Source organism: Sylvia atricapilla, chromosome 1 (assembly GCF_009819655.1).
Source record: "Sylvia atricapilla isolate bSylAtr1 chromosome 1, bSylAtr1.pri, whole genome shotgun sequence".
Lineage (NCBI taxonomy): Eukaryota > Metazoa > Chordata > Aves > Passeriformes > Sylviidae > Sylvia > Sylvia atricapilla.
In genome coordinates this window covers 151,331,753-151,352,151 of record NC_089140.1, presented here as the reverse complement: position 1 = coordinate 151,352,151, position 20,399 = coordinate 151,331,753, and the positions used below count along the sequence as shown (strand labels likewise).

Here is a 20,399-nt window from a genome sequence, read left to right as displayed (position 1 = left end):
CATCCAAAGTCCTTCTCCAGCTCTCCTGGAGACCCTACAGGCACTGGAAGTTCTCACTGGAGTTTTCTCTTCTCCAGGCTGGACATTCCCAGCTCTCCCAGCCTGCCTCTAGAGCAGAGGAGCTCCAGCCCTTGGAGCATCTCTGAAGTCTCCTCTGGACTCACCTCAGCAGCTCCACATCCCTCTGATGCTGGACTCCAGAGCTGGATTCTGTGCTTCAGGTGGGGTCTCATGAGGGTGGAATAGAAGGGAAGAATCTTCAAACAGATAGCAAAAATTTTAGCAGATCAGGAATACTCCTTGCATCTAAACTTCCCACATCTAAGATGAAGACAATGAACCCCTTAGGTAGATAAATTCCTTGATAATTGTCACATCCTTCTGTTCTACAGAGCAGAAGATGCCTGAAGCTGGACTTTATTTTTTTCCCCTAGTTTTTAAATGAAAAAAAAAGTCTTGTGTAATATTGGCCCCATGTGGGGTATAAAGCCATGGGCACAGACCTTGGCTCCTCCAATAGATTTATGGCAGAATTCCAGACTAAAGCTGACTCACATCTGTCTGGATCTGAGGACAAGTGGTAAATTCCTCCTTTGGCTGCTCCTGTCACAGCAGGACACCTTTCCCTCCTATCCAGGCAGAAAAACTTTCAAACAACACCTGCCAAGCTGCAGCAGGTAAAGTCTCCGTTTGGTTTTGGATGATTTTCCAGAGGAATAAAATGCAGACATGACTTGTTTGACTACAGCGCAGAGTTAGCGAAAAATGAATGGAAAATGGGGTGGAATTGTGCTATAAAACTACACACTGCTGACTCCTTTTTCCCTACAGGGTTTATTCCAAAAGAGAAAGTGCACAGCAGAATCTTCCTGACATTTTTAATGGGCAGTGGTCATTAGAGCCTTTCTCCTTGGGTGGACAATTAACCTCTCACTTTATGGAAGGTGAAAATGGTCATTCTCCATTTCAAGCATAAAATTTGGCTTTCATTAAGGGGGAAAAAATAAATCCTACTGAGCACAGAACAAAATAATCAGGATGAATAAAGATCTGTGAGGAATTGCTCTGCCAAATGCTGATGGGACTCAGCCGAAGATTTCTAAACAGGTTGAAAAGAAAATAAGTTTTAATTCCTTTCCCAACTCTCAGCACTGTCTGCTGCATATTAGAGTCCTGGATACTCATGAACAAAGCTCCTTAATTTAGCTGTTTGCCAATTTTTTTTGAGATTCCAGGTAGCAAACTGCAAAGTCAGGTTAAGTTGGTTTGCATCTGTGACCTGGAAGCAGCAGTGGTTGATGAGTGTCACTAAATGAGAGAGCTGATGATGGAAATCTAAAATCTCTTCCAAAAAAAGAACTCACATTCACAGTGGCTCCCTAAAATATCAATTTTTGGCTTTCCTGTAGAGAAGGAAGGCAAATTTGCCAGGCAAGGTGGCTCTGGATGTTCTCTGAGGCTGATTTCTCTGGAAGGCTAAAAATGAGTTGATGGTTTATCTCCTCCAGAGATTCCTTTCCTAATCCTTTCCCTTATCAGGCATAAGTTTCCTATCAGTTTTCTACATGGATATTAGTGAAGAGAGAAGAGAGAGCTCACCTCTCCAAACAATCCATGCTGGAAATGCATCAAATTCCCAAACAGCTCTGCATTTTATGCATCCCCTAAAGGCCAACCTGCACCTTCCTCCAAGATACAATTAAGGTCTCCTTTGTCCCTTGCTTTCTTTCTTCTCCAGAGAGAACAAGGCTGGAGCAGGATAACATTTTCATATTTCTACACCACTTCTTTCCTTCTCACTTCTGTAGATTTCCTAGAAACATGGAATGGTTTGAGTTGGAAGATTGAGTTCCATGGGCAGGGATGCCTTCCACTATCCCAGTTGGCTGCAAACTTCATCCAGCCTGGCCTTGGACACTTCCAGGGATGGGGCAGCCACAGTTTCTCTGGGCAACCTGTGCCAGAGCCTCATCACTCTCACAGGGAGGAATTCCTTCCCAATATCCCATCTAAACCCATCCTCTGTGAGTTTAAAGCTGTTCTCCTTTGACCTGTCACTCCATCCCTTATCCCAAGTCCCTCTCCAGCTCTCCTGGATCTCCTTTAGGCACTGGAAGGGGCTCTGAGGTCTCCCTGGATCCTTCACTTCTCCAGGCTGGACATTCCCAGCTCTCCCGGCCTGGCTCCGGAGCAGAGGGGCTCCAGCACTTGGAGCATCTCCATGGCCTCCTCCGGACTTGCTCCAAGAAATATACATGATATCTCCAACAGAGATACGTGAAGCCCTGAGACAATTTTGGCTAATTTTGGGGATGAAGGTGGGAATCTCAGGGTTGTTTTGATGACTCTGTGGTGTGACAGCAGGTTGGGCCTGCAGGGCAAAGTCTCCTTCCTTGCATGAAAGAAATTACCAGTCACACAAATCCTGGTGTGAACAGCTCCGTGCCAGGATGGTGTGACTAAGAACAGTTCTCTCCTTTTCACAGTACATATATTTAGATCCCTGTGAGCATCTCTATCTATACCATATAGATCAGTATCTATAGCTACATCTATCTATATCCATATGACAGAATCAGAGAATGGTCTGGGTTGGAAGGGATCTTAAAATCATCCCATTCCAACACCTTCCACTATCCCAGGTTGCTCTAAGGCCTGTCCAACCTGGCCTGGAACACTTCCAGAGATGGGGCAGCTGTAGCTTCTCTAGGAAACCTGTTCCAGGACCTCAGCACCCTCACAGGGAAGGTATTTTCCAAATATCTAATCTAAACCAATTTTCTGTCAGTTTGAAGCCATTCCCCCTTGTCCTGGTGATGCCTCAGGAAGGCTGATCTGGAACAGAGACTGAACAGAGCTGGAGAATAAAGTAGATATTTATTGAAAGGCATTTGAAGGGTACACCTTGGACAGGACAAGAGCCTGGCCAGGGCTACACCCAAGGTGGACTTAAAATGGTCACAAGGAATGGACCACTGGTCACAAGGTCTCACACTTTTATAAGTTTTGATGCATTTACATATTGGGGTTTAATTGTCCAATTACAGCTTCAGGTCATGAAGTCTCATCCTTCCTGTTTTGTCTCTTCAGTCCATCATTGTTTGTGCTTTTGGGCCTGAAATTTGTACTCGTTGTCCTTGGTCTCCAGCAGGAAAAGGATTTGTTTTGTCTCCCTGCTCTGTGGAGAGAGCTGGCTGACACTTAATGTGAGGCTCAGAACTGCACCCCTGGGCAGCACAGAATCTGAAAGCTAAAACTTAAGACATCACTGGCACTCTATGCTCTTCTAAATAATCCCTCTCCATCTTCCTTATTGTCTTTTTCAGGTACTGGAAGGCCACAATTAGGTCGCCACAAAGCTTCTCTTTTCTGGGCTGAGCAATCCCAATTCTCTCAGCCTTCCCTCACAGCAGAGCTGCTCCATCCCTCTGATCATCCTGGTGCCTCCTCTGGACTCTCTCCAGCAGCTCCAGCTCCTTCCTGTGCTGGGCCCCAGGGCTGGGGCAGCTCTGCAGGTGGGGGACAGAATTCCCCTCTCTCCTGCAGCCCAAACTGTGGGATGAACCCAGGACATGTGTGGATTTCTGGGGGTGGAGCACACATGACTGGGCCATGTCCAGCCTCTCACCCTCTAGCTCTCCAAGTCGTCTTCCCCAGGGCTGCTCCATCTGCTCATCTCCAGCCTGGACTGATCCTGGGATTGACCCTGGAGCAGCACCAACACCTGGTCCTGTTACTAAAAGCCTAATACAAACACAATACTAATATTAGTATTGATACACAATAGAAAAAATCCTAATTTTTAAACACAAACCTATTTCCTCTTTTTTTTTTTTTTTTTTTTTTTTTTTTTTTTTTTTTTTTTTTTTTTTTTTGGTTTGGTTTGGTTTGTTTTTTGTTTTTGTTTTTTTTTGTTTTTTTTTTTTTTTTTTTTTTTTTAACTAGGAATAGGGATAAATTCCTCATAAGTCCTCTTGTGCTTCCAGACCCTCTTTTTGCGGCAGCTGAAGAGCAGAAAATTAGGAATTTTCTCCCAGTTCCCCCTGTATCTCCTGTAAACCATGACCTGGAAGGCAACGCCTGACACAGTGAACAAAATCCAGCATTTTCTTCTCTGTCCAAACTGCTGTGCCAGAGTTTTGGAGGGTGAAAATCCTTCTACAGCCAACCTCAGAAAAGGTGTCTCAGCAGGGATTGTGGCTTTCTCTTACAAGCTTCATTCCATAAATTACCTTTTGACAGAAATAATATGAAAACAACAACAACATCAACAACAACAACAAAACAAACAAAAAAACCAACAAAACAATGAGCCAACAGAGTGACTTTAAATACAATGAATTGTGTAAATAATGAGAGAAAAAAATGCCCTTGAACAGGCTCTGCCTGTACCTTGCTGAGGCTTTAGCAGGAGTCAGTGTGGGTTTAATTAACACCTTCCTTGGCCCGGGTGAGAGCCTCCAGGTTTTGTTGTGCCTTCAGAGCCCTGGTTAATCCAGGTTTTACTCCATTTCCTGGGACAGCAGGCTGCCTACACTGCTCTGCTTGCAGCAGAGTGCCTGGTGGCAGTCCTCATCACACCAGGGCCCCCCAGATGTGCCCGGAGTCCTGGGAACCCCAGGACAGGACTGTGCTTGCAAACAACATCCAGTGGCTTTGCTGGATCTGTGCCTCTGCTCCTCCTCCAGTGCCAGGGGCACAGGAGGGAATTTCTCCTCTGGATGCCCTTGCAAAAATTTTAGTGACAGACGAGAGCATGAGTTTTTGCAACACTGGAGTGGAATCGGAGCCTTTTGGAGAGTGAGGGAGGGCAGCAAGATTCCAGATGCTGGGGAGCTTTAGTTGAGCTCAGACCTTTTTTATTTCCTTTTAAAAAATCCTTTTATTATTTCCCATTTTCCTAAAAGAACTGGAAAGGGATTAATCTTTTGATGTTGACCTGGGAACTGGCTCACCTATTTTGGCCCAGGCTGTAGGATTTGACTTCGCTGTGGGATTCATCCCCTGACTCCCTGCCCTGCTTTGCAAGGTGGTGGGAAGGACTTTCGGACACAGGATGGTCCTTCCTGCCCGTGCACAGGATTTTAATCAGATTTAACATCTGCAGTCCCAGAGACTCAGGCTGGATCATTCGTCTCTAGACAGGAACAAACAAAAAAAAATGGGATTGGAACTAAATTATCCCCAAAGTCCCTTTCAACACAATCCAATCTCTGCTACTACAATTCTTAATTATTTTCAGGCGTTTCTGGAATCTGCCTTCCATCACAATTTCCAGAGGAGACAAGTTCAGACTGTGTCTTCGAACAAGTCTAAAATATTTTAAGGCAGAAACCTTGCCTTTTTTTAAAGGCGATGTGTGCTTTGGCATTTATTTTCAGTAGTTGCAGGATTTTATCCGCTGATTCCAGCTTCCAGCAGACTGAGTCATCTCCTCAAGATCATCTTGGAGATTGTGATTTCTGAAGGGTGAAGAACTGAGAAAAACAGGGAGGCTTGGAAGCCAGATGTTGCATTGAAATTGTGGAATTAACCAAGGTGCAGTCACCTTAACTCTGACCCTTTCCCATTTCTCACAGTCTTGTAGATTTTTGTGTTTAGGGACCAAGCTCTAGGATGTCATTTCTGGTACGGATGACTGCCAGTCCAAGTGTGCTGTGCTATTTTATGGCACTTTTAGCATAATAATATATTCCGTTCAAAACTGGTGATGTATGAACATAAATATATCTTATTTGCCTGTTAACGTTAGACAGGAAAAGTCATTCTTTGTGCAACATCTGTAATGTGATAATTTCAATTTTATCTTCTCCTTTAAGGTGTCTGAGCAATAAACCTTGAAAGACATTATTTATGGAATTTGGTGCAATACCATAACTGTTATTACAGAATCAGAATTCTTCTACTCAAAGAAGTTCTAAAGGTGGGTATTTTTTTTTTTTTGTAGTTTTTTTTGTTTGTTTGTTTTGTTTCTTTTGTGTTTTTTTTTTGTTTTTGTTTTTTGTTTGTTTTGTTTGCTTGTTTGTTTTTTGTGTGTGTTTTGTTTTATTTTGTTTTTTGTTTTGTTTTGTTCTGGTTTTTTGGGGAGGGGGGTTGTGTGGGTTTTTTTTGGTTTTGTTTTTGTTTTAATTTTACCCCTAGAATTCTGAAGAGGGAGGACTCTGGTGCATTTCCAAGAATCATGGAGTGGTTTAGGTAGGAAGGGACCACGAAGATCATGGAATTCCACCCCCTGCCATGGGCAGAGGCTCTTTCCACTATCCCAGGTTTGGGATGGTATCCCAAACCCCATCCAACCTGGCCTTGGGCATTTCCAGGGATGGGGCAGCCACAGCTTCTCTGAGCACCCTGTGCCCGGGCCTCACCACCCTCACAGGGCAGAATTTTTCCCAGTGTCCATTCTAAACCTACTCTCTGTCAGTTTGAAGCCATTCCCCCTTATCCTGTCACTCCAGGCTCCTGTAAAGAGCCTCCCTTTTTTTTTTTTTTCAAGGAGAAATCTTGCTACAAGAGAGAGGGAAGACATCATTTCCATGACTTTGGGAAATGATTTTTGAATGAATTGGCATCATGGCCTTGAGCACCATGAACAGAAACTAAAACTTCACTAACAAAGAGCAAACTTTGGAGACAATAGAAAATGCAGCCCTAAAAAATGCACACTACATTGGGATGAATAAATAAAACACATTTTGGGGGGAGGAGGATTTTTGGGCTCCAGGGCCCCCTGATATAGCATGGATCACATCCAGGGGTGTGACCCCTAATTCCCATCCCCAAGAAAGAGGGAACATTGCTCATTGCACCTGCTGGGAAAAGCTCCTGCCCTGTGCTCTGTCCAGATCATGACAAAAACCATCTGAGCTGTTAAAAAGGAATTCTTGACTGAGAGGGCTGTGAAACACTGGGATTGGCTGCCCAGAGAAGCTGTGACTGCCCCACCCCTGGGAATGTCCAAGGCTAGGTTGGATGGGGCTTGGAGCAACCTGGGATAGTAGAAGATGTCCCTGCCCATGGCAGGGGCTGGAATAAAATGGGCTTTAAGGTCCCTTCCAACCCAAACCATTCCATGATTCCACCCCCAGCAGGTTTGACCTTTAATTATTCATGTAGAGATCACCCACCTGAAGGTTCTGATCTGTTCTCTATGTCCTGTGCAGCTGCACAGCCCAGTCACCAAAAATCAATGTTTAAACTGAAGCGAATATGAAAATTATTGCTACTGTAAGGCAGGGAATAAAAGACAGAGGAGGAATATCTTTTTCTAGTGATAACATGTGAATAAATCCCTGTGGCTTATTTTGATATCACTGACATTTTTCATAAAGGCATTCTCCAAGGAGCCAAAGACATCTGTCAGCACAGAGTGAAGTGTGTACAAATGAAGCACAAATCCCCCCTCCTGAGGAATGACAGAGGTGTCGATAATTTCGGTAGCTGGGAGGGAGCAGTTCTGATGCAAAACCTGGAGGAGTGAATCCCAGCTCGAGGGATTTTTTAGCTCAAAATGTGATCACAGTGACGCAGTCATGGAACGGCATTGCCCTGCGCAAGGAAAGCTGCAATCCTTGAAAATGCACCAGGGCGTGGTGGAAAAGAGAAGAATTCAGGATATGGCATCATGCCTCATTTCTGCTGAGTTTCTAAAAATTTTGTCTTGCAGGTCTCTTTTGGGAAAATAAAAAATTTAAAAAGGATTTTTTTTTTTCATGTTCAGAATTCAGTGAAGCTGCATAGAGTAGAGAGCTGCTCCTGGTGAAAGTAAGTGCAAAGTAAGGGAGCCATAAGGAATCCATCAAAGGAATTCCAGGGGACTAGGGCAGGGATTGTCCCTCTGTGTTGGGCACTGCTGAAGCACCTTGAATGCCGTGTCCAATTCCAGCCCCACATGACAAGAAGGACATTGAGGGGTTAGAGCATGTGCAGAGAAGGGAATAGAGCTGGAGAAGAGTTTAGAGCACCAGGAGTGGTTGAGGGAGATGGGAAACGGGCTCATCCTGGAGAAAAGGAGGTTCAGTGGGCACCTTCTCACTCTCCACAACTCCCTGAGAGAAAGATGCAGCCAGGTGGGGATCAGGCTCTGCTCACAGGGAACAAGGAACAGGATGTGAGGAAATGGCCCCAAATTACATTCAGGTTGGGCATCAGGAGGAATTCCTTCTTGGGAAGGGTTGTCAGGCACTGGGAGGGGCTGCCCAGGGAGGTTTGGAGTTCTCATTCCTGGAGGTGTCCAAGGAAGGCCTGGACATGGTACTCACTGTTCTGGGCTGGTGACAAGGTGGGGATTGGTCACAGCTTGACCTTGATGCTCTTAAAGGTCTTTTTCTATCTGAATAATTCAATTCTCTGATACTCAATTCTCTGATAATTAAATGTCTCTATGACCCTGTCTCTTCCTTTGGCACTTAGAGCAGTGATTTTTAGTCTGCCTGTCCATCTATTTTTCTGAAGTAGAAATTTGAGGGTAAGCCAAAAAGAAAAGTTCAAGGACACTGACCTCGACTGCAAACATCAGCTACAAAATATTTAAGGGCTATTATCTGGGAAATATTAGACTGCCCTAGAGCAGTGTTGGAGGTGATGTGCCCTCACATTAACTCAAGAGCAGTCCTGAGTCAGACCTGGAGGACTGCAAAACTCAGATTATCTTTTACATCCTCCAGGAAATACTTGGGAACTTTGTTTCCTAAAGTGCAAATCCTGGCACAAACGTGCCAGGCACTGAAAGTCCTGCTACAACCCTTGGGAGGCTTTATTGTGGCCTAGAAGGTTCCTTTTTCCTTCTGATACCTCAGAACTTGGGGCTCTCTGTGGTTGGGGACAGTTGCATCCTGCAGGGATGTGTGTCCCAGCACACAGCATCCATTTGGGATAACTCAGGGAATTGAGAAATGCTGGTGTTCAGTCACCAAAACTGATCCTGTGCTTCCCAAAGTTGCAGGAGAGTCTCATTGGCTACAGGGGAAGGTCTCCAGAGTAATGCTGGTTTCCCAGCCCATCTCCCTTGGACATGTTTGGTTTTTCAGGGATTGACCACCGCACTGTGTTGGAACCCTGGAGGCTGAGAATTTCAGGCTTTGTGTGCTAACAGGCACTGACCCTCAGGCAGGCACTGCATTTGACCTGAGGCCGTGGAACAGGCTCCCAAAATTGAGTGATACCACTGGGGTTGTGGGTGTGTGGTTTGAATGGAATTGTGTGATCTCACAGGGTGGAAAACTTAGAATTTAAGGTTTTAGTACATAGACAAAAACCTATATACATATGGAGCAAGATGGAGGATTTTGGGGGTTGGCTAAGTTCTTCTTTCACCTTCTTCTTCATTTTGGGTGGTTTTTGTCTAATTGGGTGAAAAGGTCTGCATTACAGACCTTTGGTGGCCAATTATTGGGTCAAAAGTATAAATAAAATAGGTGTTGTCTCATTATTGGATAGTTTATGCTTAAGAAAGCCTTGGAAAGAGTTAGGTGCATCCATTTTCTACCTTGTTAGCTAGAGCTCACAACTTGTGGGACTGCACTTTAGACAAAGTATGAATAAACAACCGAGTCTGAACACAAGAAAGCTGCATCTCCAGTGCCTTAATCCCAGCTCTAACACAAGAAAAGAACATAAGAAACCTCATAATGCTGGGATCACACTGGGAATACAGGCAGATTCCAGACTATTTTGAAGGAGAAACTTTTTTATCTTCATCTTGGCATGGAGATCTTCAGCCAAGGAATGGAAACTGTGGGGTAATTGGGGCAGTCACCAGCAGGTCCCAACAGGCAGCAATTCTAAGGAAGAGAGACGCAGGAGGGGGATCTCAGGGCTGGAGCTGTGCTTATGTCTAGTTCACTTTGTTCTTTTCCATATTATTATCCTCTCCTTTCCTTTAAAATCAACCCCATCCTGGCACATAATAGGTAATATCCAGTTAATTCACCTTTTTATGGAGAATCTGCATCAAAAAGGGACATAGGAGAGCTTAAAAACATCATTTAACCCCTATTCCACATAACCATGGGACATTATCCAGCAAAAGGAGCCCCTGTGGACAAAAACCTATATAATTCCTTTGAAAAGCTTGGAATTATGTAAATAGCATCGTTCACATGGGAGGCCACAAGGAGTCAAACACATTTTTGCATTTCTAAAGGCAACTTTCTTAAAGGCCCCTCAGATGCAAAGAACCCTGGTGAAAAAAGGGAAAGTCAAATGTTTGTTATTCCAAGCTCTGTCCAACCTCGCCTTGGACACTTCCAGGGATGGGGCAGCCACAGCTTCTCTGGGAAACCTCTGCCAGGGCATCACCACCCTCACAGGGAAGAATTTCTTCCTAATATCCCATCTTACCCTGCCCTCTGGCAGTGGGAAGCCATTCCCTGTGTCCAAAGTCCCTCTCCAGCTCTTCTGGAGCCCCTTCAGGTACTGAAAAGCCACAATAAGGTCACTTGAGATCCTTAAATTTAATTCTATTCCTATTTTTTTTTTTTTTGGCTGAACATGAAAGTTGTGGGGTTTTAGGATATGACGACTGATGGTATGATCAGCTCATGGAATCACAGAAGAGAATCATGGACTGGTTACAGTTGGAAAAAGTCTTCAAGATCATGAAGTCCAACCTTCAACCTTCACCACATCCTCTTCACCACTGACCCATGTCCTCAAGTGCCACATCCACAGGTTTTTGGACAATTCCAAGCTCCAGGTGATTCCACCCCTGCCCTGGGTAGCCTGTTCCAATGATTTGCAAACCTTTCAGCTAAAAAAAAAATCCCTAATATCCAATCTAAATCTTTTCTGGTGCAACTTGAGGCTGTTTCCTCTTGTCCTATCCCTTGTTTCCCGGGAGAAGAGACTGATCCCACCTCACCACAACCTTGTTCCAGGGACCTGTGGAGTGTGGTGAGATCTCCCCATGTCAGGAGTGATGCTCCAATTGTTTTTGAAGTTCTGCTTTGCCTCCATTGTGTTGTTCTCCAAGATCAAGAAGGAATATTCTGAAGTGACTGGTTGGATGAAAATGTTCTTATCACCCAAGGAAATCCAGAGACTAAGTGAGCACTGTGAAGGAAGTTTTACTTTCCTGATTTTTGTTTTGTTTTGTTTCAAATCTCCCAACAGGATCAGCTGCCCCCACCAGCTCCAGGCTGATGCAAGTTCCAAGCACGCTGGGGTTTATCCTTTTTTTAAAACTCCGGTTTTAGGAAGTGGAGAGGGGCGGCTTTTGCAATTCCTGAATCATCATGGAATTCAGTCCTGCCTACACACTTAAAAGCTTCTCCTATTTTCCATCAGGGACTTTGGTTCCCTTTTTCCAAAGAGTTTGCATGATAATGTAGTTGTTATTTTCTCAAGATTCTCTGTACCTAGATGAACCTCAGACAGAGAGAGGAGAATGGTTAATTAGCCAGACTAATGAGACCTGAGATCCTCAGTTTCAGTGCAGAGTTAAAGAGGGCTCATTAAAGCAAAAACCTCATGGAAGGAGCTGGCTCCAACTAAAAGGGAGAAGGAGGAAGAATGTTAACCCCTAAGGAGGCTTTGATTTCTATCCAACATGGATGGAAGAAGGAAATAACACAGGGAATGGCTAATTCCATCCTGCAGTGGATTTGCGGGGCGGCTGGGTGGGCAGATTCCCCATGGAAAAGAAACCAGCACTGTCCAAATAGTGACAGTTTTCCCATGGGAAAGGAGGGAGAGGAACAAGGTGCAGGAGGCTGGGTGGGAATTAATTGGAGTTTTTTGGAGGGGTACAGAGAGGAACGTACATACATCAAATGCCAACAAAAACAAAGAAAAACAAGAGATATCATTTCCCTGTGAAATTCAGGGAGGTAAAGAAGTCATTCCTGGTCAGCCTGGAATAATTTCTCCAGCATTCAACCAAATAAATGATGAGACACAACCCAGTCATGGAAGTTGTGCTTTCCTCTCCTCTTTGCTGCCTTGGTCATTGCAAACTTTATCACATTTGCGTGGTGATCTCCAGGTTTGGGTTAAATATCAAGAATAATTTTTTTCAGTGAAAGAGTGGTTAAGCATGGGACAGGCTTCCCAGGGAATGGTGGAGTCACCATCCTTGGAAGTGGTTCAAAATTGAGTAGACCTGGCATTTCACCTTATGGTTTAGTGGGAATGGTGGCGCTTGGTTGAAGGTAGGACTTGATGTTCTCGGAGGGTTTATCCAACCTTAATAATTCTATGATTCTTTGATTCGTTGTCTTCTTTTCTGTTGCTCTCAAGTCCTTTTGCTGACAAAAACACCCAGCTCAAAGGGAGAAGTTTTTATATATTTTATATATTAAAAAAAAAAAAAAAAAAACAACTACTCTACTATATACTAAAGTTCCAAGGGAACAAAAAATTGATTTACACAAAGCCCAGGAATTTACAGAGAAAAATAAACAGAATGAACCTTTGCCTTGCACTTACTGTTGTTACACTGCTCTTTTCTATTTAATAATCCCTGTTTTGAAAAACAGAAGAAGAAAAAAGAGGGGGGGAAACTGTCCAGAACTTAATGAAGTGTTTTGTTTTGCTGCTCTTGCATCTTTTTTTTCTCATCTGCTTACACTAAATAAATAAATTAAAAAATAAAATGAAAATAAAAATAAAAATTACAAAGAGGAGCTGGTCTTTATACACTTCATCCTTGAAAAATATTCTATAAGTTCCGTGCAAAGTTCAGCTAACCCTAATTTTTAATTCTGCCCTCATTTACAGGGACACATCTCATTGACGTAAATCCCCGGTGCTGCAGAATCCTTTTCTCTGGGATTTTGGATCCAGCTCTGGGGAAGTGGGTGGGAGCTTCTTGGATGAGCACAGCAACAAAGCCTGAGTGCTGAAGAAGATGTAAAAAGAAAAAGCATTTGAAGGAAGCAAAACTGTAGGAGGGAAATTCGGGAGTTCTAGAATTCCTGGGAAATTATGGGATTGTAGAATTTCTTGGGACTGCAGCAGCCAGGGCAGGACATGGTGGTGAATGGCCTTGTTTAGGTTAAATGTGATGATAATGGCACAAATTACACAACTTTTTCCTCCTTTTCTGCTGTCACTGGGTGAGAATTAGTAATGGGCAGCTCAACCGTGTTAATTGCAGTGCTAATTAATAACACCCTCCTTGTGTAGATCACCTCATGTGGTAGAAATGGTCATTTCTCCAACTTAATAGATGGAAAATATTGATCCAGGAGCTAAAACCAGCAGCTCTGCTCCACTCAGCTGACAGAATTTCCGTGATGGATGGGACAAAAATGTTATTAATGAGGCTTTTTGAAAGGACAACACATCTACAGGGCACAAACACACAGAGGAGCAACAGTGATGAACCCAAAAGTGATTCCTGTGCGAGGTGATGGAAACCAGCAAGAATCTCACACCAATCTCTTCTGCTTGTGGAATGTTAATGATCCAAAACGAGATGGAGAAGTCTTATCTTGTTATATTAGTGGGGAGGAAACTGAGGCAAGGAGCCGAGTGGTTTATTTGGCACCCGAAAGATCCATTTGGAAGGGAAAATAATGGATAGATGTGACCGTGAATCAAATACATCTTGGTTTTCATGAGCTAGGGAATGTGTTTGGAAATCTCACTGGTTAGAAAAACTCAAATATAATGAAGAAATAGGGAGATTTTATAATGTAAAAGTAGATCTACCCTGCCTCACTTTATTCATGGCCAACTCCTGTTGAGTAACAAATTTCTTTACAAAAAACACAACTATTGAGTGTCCTCTTTCCAGTTCTGAACTGGAAATTTAACTTCCAGTTAGATTTAACTTCCAGTGAAATATTCAGATTTGACTATATTATTCAGGAGATTTGGAAAATTGTGGAAGAGTCCAGAGAGCTTGTAGATTCCTCATCCTTGGGAATGTTCAAGGCCAGTTTGGATGGGGTTTGGAGCAACCTGGGATAGTGGAAGGTGTTGGATGGGGTTAGAAGTGGGTGATCTTTAAGGTTGCTTCCAACCCACACCATTCCATGATTTTGTGATCCCAAACATAAAGAATCAATGGACATATTTATTCATGGCCATAAATAAACTCATGCTTTTAAAACTCATGCTTTCAAACTTTATATGCTTTGACCTTTTGCTTTTATTTTTAACAAGTTCTGTCTTGATTCAATTTCAGTGAATTGCTGTTTTTTACACCTTTGTTAAACTAAAAACCCATAATACTCCCATTTTCTCACATCCTTCCTGTTAAATAAGTACTGGAGAATGGGAATTGTTGGCTTCACAGGGAACAGAGTGGGAAAAGGGACAGGAATTGTCAGTAGGAACACAAGTATAGGGTAAATACCCACTATACCTTTTTCTGGTCTCTTCAAAAAAAATCCCATTAAATTAATGTGAACAGGATGATTTATCCTCTTCAAATCTTAAGGAAAATTAAGTGCAACCCAATATTGTGCAAATATAAGCCCATTTCAGCCCAGTTTGAAGTGATGCTGAGTTAGCATGCAAATGAGTCACTAAAAATCAACAGGAAATTACAGCCTGGAATATGAATCATCCATCGATCCCACAACCGTTCGCCAGGGATAAATGAGACATTTTGGAGAACAGTGTGGATCCAACAGAATGATGTCAGAGAAAAATGAAATTGCTGGAAAAGATAATTGGAGTAGTTAAGGACATAATTTTTATTTTTTTTTGATGCTCACAGCATGGGGAAAAAAAAATCATATTGTAATTTCCAGAAATGGACTCTTGCCTGCTTTTCCCAGGAAAAATGGAAAAAAAGTGGAGATGGGTAAAATGCCAATGGTGCTGCCTCCCAGCCAGGCAAAAATCCATATATCCTGAGGAAGTGTCCATCTCTATAGAGGCAATTAAGTCTTTGTTTTATAATTCAGGATTATCAATATCTCATGTCAAGACTGCTGCAGCACTACTTAAACCCCTGATTTGTAGATGAGATAGGACATCAGGAAATATGTTGTATTTTCAGGGCAAGGAATAAAACAAGATGAAGAATAAGCTTTTTTTTTTTTTTTTTTTTTTTTTTTTTTTTTTTCATAAATCTTGTTACTTTAGGAGTAACAGAAAATTGAACAGAGCCAAAATATAATTAGCAAGTGATTGGGGGAAAATTATTCATTTTGCTTCCTATATGTTTTCAAGGGGAAAAGAGAAATAACTCTTTTTCTGTCTAAAAAACCTTTTATTTTGATGAGAAAAAGTTTAGGAGAAAGTAAATATCAATAAATACAGCCTTAATATACCCATCTGCAAAGGTAGGGAGACGTCATTTTTTTTTTTTTGGTGAAGACCTGAAAGAAGATTAGTTCTTTAGGAGACTTAAATACACCTCAGATCTTTTGTCCAGTTCTGAGCCCCTCATCTATGAGAAAGACATTGAAGGGCTGTAGCGTGTCCAGGGAAGGGAATGGAGGTGGGAAAGGGTCTGGAGCACTAGGGAAGGAGCTGGGAGAGGGGCTCAGCCTGGAGAAAAGGAGGCTCAGGGGGGACCAAAAGTCCCTGATAGGAGGGAGGAGCAGGATGGGTGTCAGGCTCTGAGAAAACAAGTGGAAATGGCCTCAATTTGTGTCAAGGGATTTGATGTTAGGGAAAATTTCATCGTGGGAAGGGTTGTAAAGCTTTGGAACAGGCTGCCTGTTGGGACTCCCAATATCTCTGAGGGTCCAGCCCTTAGAGAGCAATGGCTTAAATCAATTAGCTAGATGGCATTATCGGATATGTCTTGAAAAATCAAAAAGGTTTAAGTAAGGAAAGAAAATAATACAAACTCCAAGAGCAAAGCTGAGCACAGTATAGGACAGGTCCCATATCTTGGGGAATGTTTCCTCACCCGAGATTTAGATTGTTTAAAGTCCTTGGCCCTCTAAAAGCCCTGATTTGCATTGGTATAAAAAAGCAGAGTATTCAAGGTTTGTTTTCAGGTTTCTCGTGTTGTTTATTATTTGATATCTCAGAATTTTCTCTGCTCCCAGCCGAGATCCGGACAGCAGCTGGGACACGAGGCGACTGCCCCACGATGGGATGTTCCCTAACATTTATACAGATAACTACGTGTCGGTTATTTACTGTTTTGTACCAATGCCCAGTGCCCACACTAAAAGTGACATTTCTACTTTGACCCAATCCACTCTAACTACTTTGTGCCATCACCACCCCGGAAGACGGAGGACGAGGAAGAAGGAGAAGTAAATGAGGTACCACCCAAATTCCACTATCTTATCCCCATTTACCTCTATTTATGAACCCTAAAACTACTGAATTCTGTGTCTTCTACTGTGCTAAACTACTGTTTTCACATCATGGTGGTTTGCAATTCCTCTCTCTGTGTCAGAAGCCTCTCCCATGGACTAAAATCAAACCTGGTGTTTTCCTGGGCTCTGTGCCAAGGTCTCCGAGCCCCTTGGGCCGGCTCCACACGCCCCTGTCCAGGGCTCAAATTCCCTTCCTCGGGTCCCAGGTTATCCAAGGGGATGTCCTGGACTCCAGCACCACACATTTGTTATAACACCCTGAAAATGTGCTGAGCCCCTTTGTTCTCTCTCTTTAGTACTCAATAATCCAGGCGGGCTATTTGGCCCCTGGCACAATGAAATCAGCAACAGGCTTTGAGTTACACTTTCCAAGCCCAATCAATGCCTCTGTGCTGGCACTGAGCTAATTACTGACAGGACAGCAAAGACCTTTCTGTGTCTTTGGAAAAGAGACCTTTCCATATAGACTTTCTCTATATGGAAACACTTGCTGGGGGTGTGGGGTGCATGCCACCACCTGCCCAGTGAGGTGGTGGAATATCCACCCCTGGAAGCATTCAAAAGCCACGTGGATGTGGCATTTGAGGAGGTGGTTTAATGGTGAGCATGGTGGTGGTGCTTGTTTGGACGATGGATTTGCTCCTGCAGGTTTGTTGGAAACACATAACCATTCTGTGATTTCCTGATTTTCTCATTCACAGCCTGATACAGGTTAGTGCATGGCCAGAGTGTTATGAACCAGGTGTAAATGTAACAATCTCTGAGGGTCCAGCCCTTGCAGATTGCCCTAAAATTAATTTCAGAAAGGCTGCTCTTCAGAGGTGTTTTGGAAAGTAAAAGGTTTAATAAATGAAAAATAACAAATGTTACGGAAAACAAAAAAAAAAAAGCTGCTCACAGGTGTCCAAGGAAACTCCTGACACCCTGCTAAAAACACTCCAAAAATCCCCTTACCTCCTTTGGGCTCCTTCCTAAATACTGAATGCTTTAGGAGGGACAATTTGGCTTGCTGCCAATAGGGAGAGGCCAATCACTGTCAGAGGGGTGTGGAAAGTTCTAGTTAAACTTCCTATAATGTCTGGAGATAAACTGAAACTCTTTCCTTATACAGAGGTGCTTATTCGGGGGTTGGGGGATGCTTTACTACAGCAGCAAATTTTCTTCTCCTGGTGTGGGTGACAGCTGCACAAAGCCTCAACAGCAGAGGGCTGGGACACAGTGGTTTGGTTTGTGTCCGAGGTAATGAACCCAGATGTGGGCAAATTAACTCAGGTGTAGTGAGAAGGGTTTTCATTTCGTGGTGGCATGGCTGGTTGGTGGAGCAGTGCAGGAACATCGAGTCCCTCAGAGCTGCTTGAGGTATTTTTACACTTGATTTTCACTCTGTGTGACCCTGCTGTGCCTGGCATCCCAAACTCAGCCAAGCAAACCACTGGAAAAAGGCAGCAACAGGCTGCATACTAGGATTCAAAATGGTTATTAAACCATCTGTAAAAAACCAAGCAAATAAACTTCCAAATGAACAGGATAAGATAAGGAGTTTGTATTTATATTGCAGCAGCGTTCCAGCTAAGAGGAAATAAAGATCATCAATGATTTACCAGTAATAGCTGGGAGTACAGGAGGCGATAAGGTTCATGGCATGATTTCAGGGCTTTGGAATAAACTATCCTGGCACAATTAAGAATTTTAGAACTCCAGCATGGGTTTGTTTTTACTTTTCAATATCCCAGAGTATTATTTCCTCCCTTCAGATTGCCAGTGTCCCAAAGGAAGACTGCTAACCAAAATCAGCACTTTTATCTTAATTAAGACATGCCATGAAAACTAAACCCCTCTATTTAAATGGATAAAAAGGAGACAAATCTATTGGCAAAGCTTCTAAGATTTTTGTTCTGCATCAGTATAGAGCTGAACAAAGACATGAGGGAAATGGATCAGTGGAGCAACTCACAGGGGTGACATGAGCCAACAATGGGCCTAAAAAATTATTTTAGTGAAAACATTCCTGACAAAGCCAATGGACAGAGCAGGATTTGAGGCCCTGAATTTTATAGTTTTATAGATCCATCAATAGAAGGGATCGAGCAATTCTGATGAGGCTCGGGGAGAACCTTCTGGCTCTCCATATCTCCCTGACAGGAGGGGAGAGCCAGATGGGGGTCAGGATTTGTTCCCAGAGAACAAGGGACAGGAGAGGTAATGGCCTCAAGCTGCACCAAGGAAAGTTCATTTTGGATATTAGGATAAAATTCTTCACTGGAAGAGTGGTCTGGCGTTGGAACAGGATCCCCAGGGAAGCAGCAGAGTTGTCACCCTTGGAAGTGTTCAAAATGAGCAGATGTGGCACTGGGTGATGTGGTTTGGTGGGTATGGTGATAATCAAAGTTTGGGCTTGATGATCTTGGAGATCTGCTCCAGACTTAGTGATTCCATAATCCCCCAAACGCCACTGAGGTCACCCAGCAGTGACAGGAGTGGGAGTTTACATTCCTCATATCAATGCATCTATACCTTAACCTCCAGCTGATTTCACCCTCAAGGCTCTAATAAAAGATTAAAATGGGTATTAACCATTTCCTTATCTGACTCACACTTTACAAATCCATGTGCCACAACTTTCAACCTACAAATAGAACAAACTGATAAATCACACAGCTGAATATTCTGCAATTATACTTCTTTTTTTTTTTTTTTTTTTCTACTTTTAGCTTCTTTGCAGGTACCTTGTTCCAGTTCCAGTGTTCCCTTAGGGATGCACGGCCTCTCAGTGGGTCTGGGATCCTGCCAGAAATAATTTAAATATTTCAATAATTTAAATATTATGGTAATTTAAAAATTACAATAATTAAAAAAATATTACTATTATTGTAATTTTCTCTTGAGACATAACCTGCCTACACTGGCTGTGTCTTTCAGACTTTTTTCATGTTGGAGTATTATTTTCAGCAGGGTGGAATCATTAAACAAAACACACGGTTTCCTTGAAAAATGAGGGGATCAGTTTAATTCAATATTGTGGCAGGAGCAGATTAAAGGGTCAAGAGCCTTTAGAACAGAAATTGTCTGTTCCTAACAGAGATTTTAGAGGAGACCAAGTGAACTAGACCAGAAAATTGCCTGGTTTTTGTTAACTGTGAAAGAGAGCCAAGGAATGATCTGATAGGCAGCTGAAGTGATACGAACCTCCGAAATTTTCTCCAGTTTGGAAATCTCTTTTTATCTGTTTCAACCGGCAAAGGGAATGTAAAATTTATGGGGAAGAGCTGATCTCCCCAGCCCGAGGAATGCTACCCTCTGCTCGGGCAGGGGTTAATGAATGCAGGGCTTTGTGCACAACTTCCCACTGATTTTCCTGATTTTCCTACGAGCGGGAACATGGAGTTAAGCCACTTACTGCCGTGCCTGATAGTGTCAGTCAGGGGAGATAAGTGGTGTGGAACATGATAAGGTTGTGGGAGTGGCGGACCTGAGTGTAATAACAAGTGAGATTTGCTGGGATGCTCCTCTCCAGCAGGATTCAGGGAATATCCAGGGAGCTGCACTGTGGGGAGTCGTCCTCGCCCTACAAATGTTGCTTTATAAATACATATATCAATGCTTTGGTTTCCTCTCATTTAATGTCAAACAATTACAAATATTGCTGTTTGATTTCCACTTAGGATGCAGCAACAGGGAGGGAAGACAGAGCAGAGTTCTGTTAATTAGTTGACACAATCTTTGGAATTTATGAAGTTTGGAGAACAGTCTGTGTTACAGATTTTGAGTGTCCTGTAAATACAGAGTGGATTCAGTTTCCAGCTTTTTCAGGATCACAGGATCACAGAATGGTTTTGCTGGGAGGGAACCTTCAAAATCATCCAGTTCCAAACAATTCCATTGGACCAGGTTGCTCAGGACCCCAAACTGGAGACTTTTTGGGACACTTTATGGCACCTTCCATTGCCTAAAGGGGGCCTGAAGGCTGGAGAAGGACTTTGGATAAGAACGTCTAGTGACAGAACAAGGAGAAATTTCTTCAAATCGACAGAGGGCAGGTTTAGACTGGATGTTGGGAAGAAATCCTAATGATAAGGCACTGGAAGAAATTTCCCAGAGAAGTTGTGGCTGTACCACCTCAGGAAGTTTCCAAAGGCCAAGTTGGATGAGTTTGGGAGCAACCTGGCC

At 43.1% G+C, this 20,399-nt stretch overlaps 1 long non-coding RNA gene across 2 annotated transcripts in view; it reads left to right on the top strand.

Moving 5' to 3' along the window:
- The first annotated feature begins 3,816 nt into the window (after positions 1–3,816).
- The window catches only part of LOC136372319 (uncharacterized), a 679,386-nt gene continuing 662,803 nt past the window's right edge, over positions 3,817–20,399 (top strand). Inside the window, exon 1 of one of the 2 annotated variants that reach the window (XR_010745468.1) lies at positions 3,817–3,897. This is a non-coding gene — a long non-coding RNA (uncharacterized lncRNA). Of the gene's footprint in view, positions 3,904–20,399 lie in introns of both variants that reach the window. The other variant, XR_010745467.1, reaches the window with a different exon arrangement.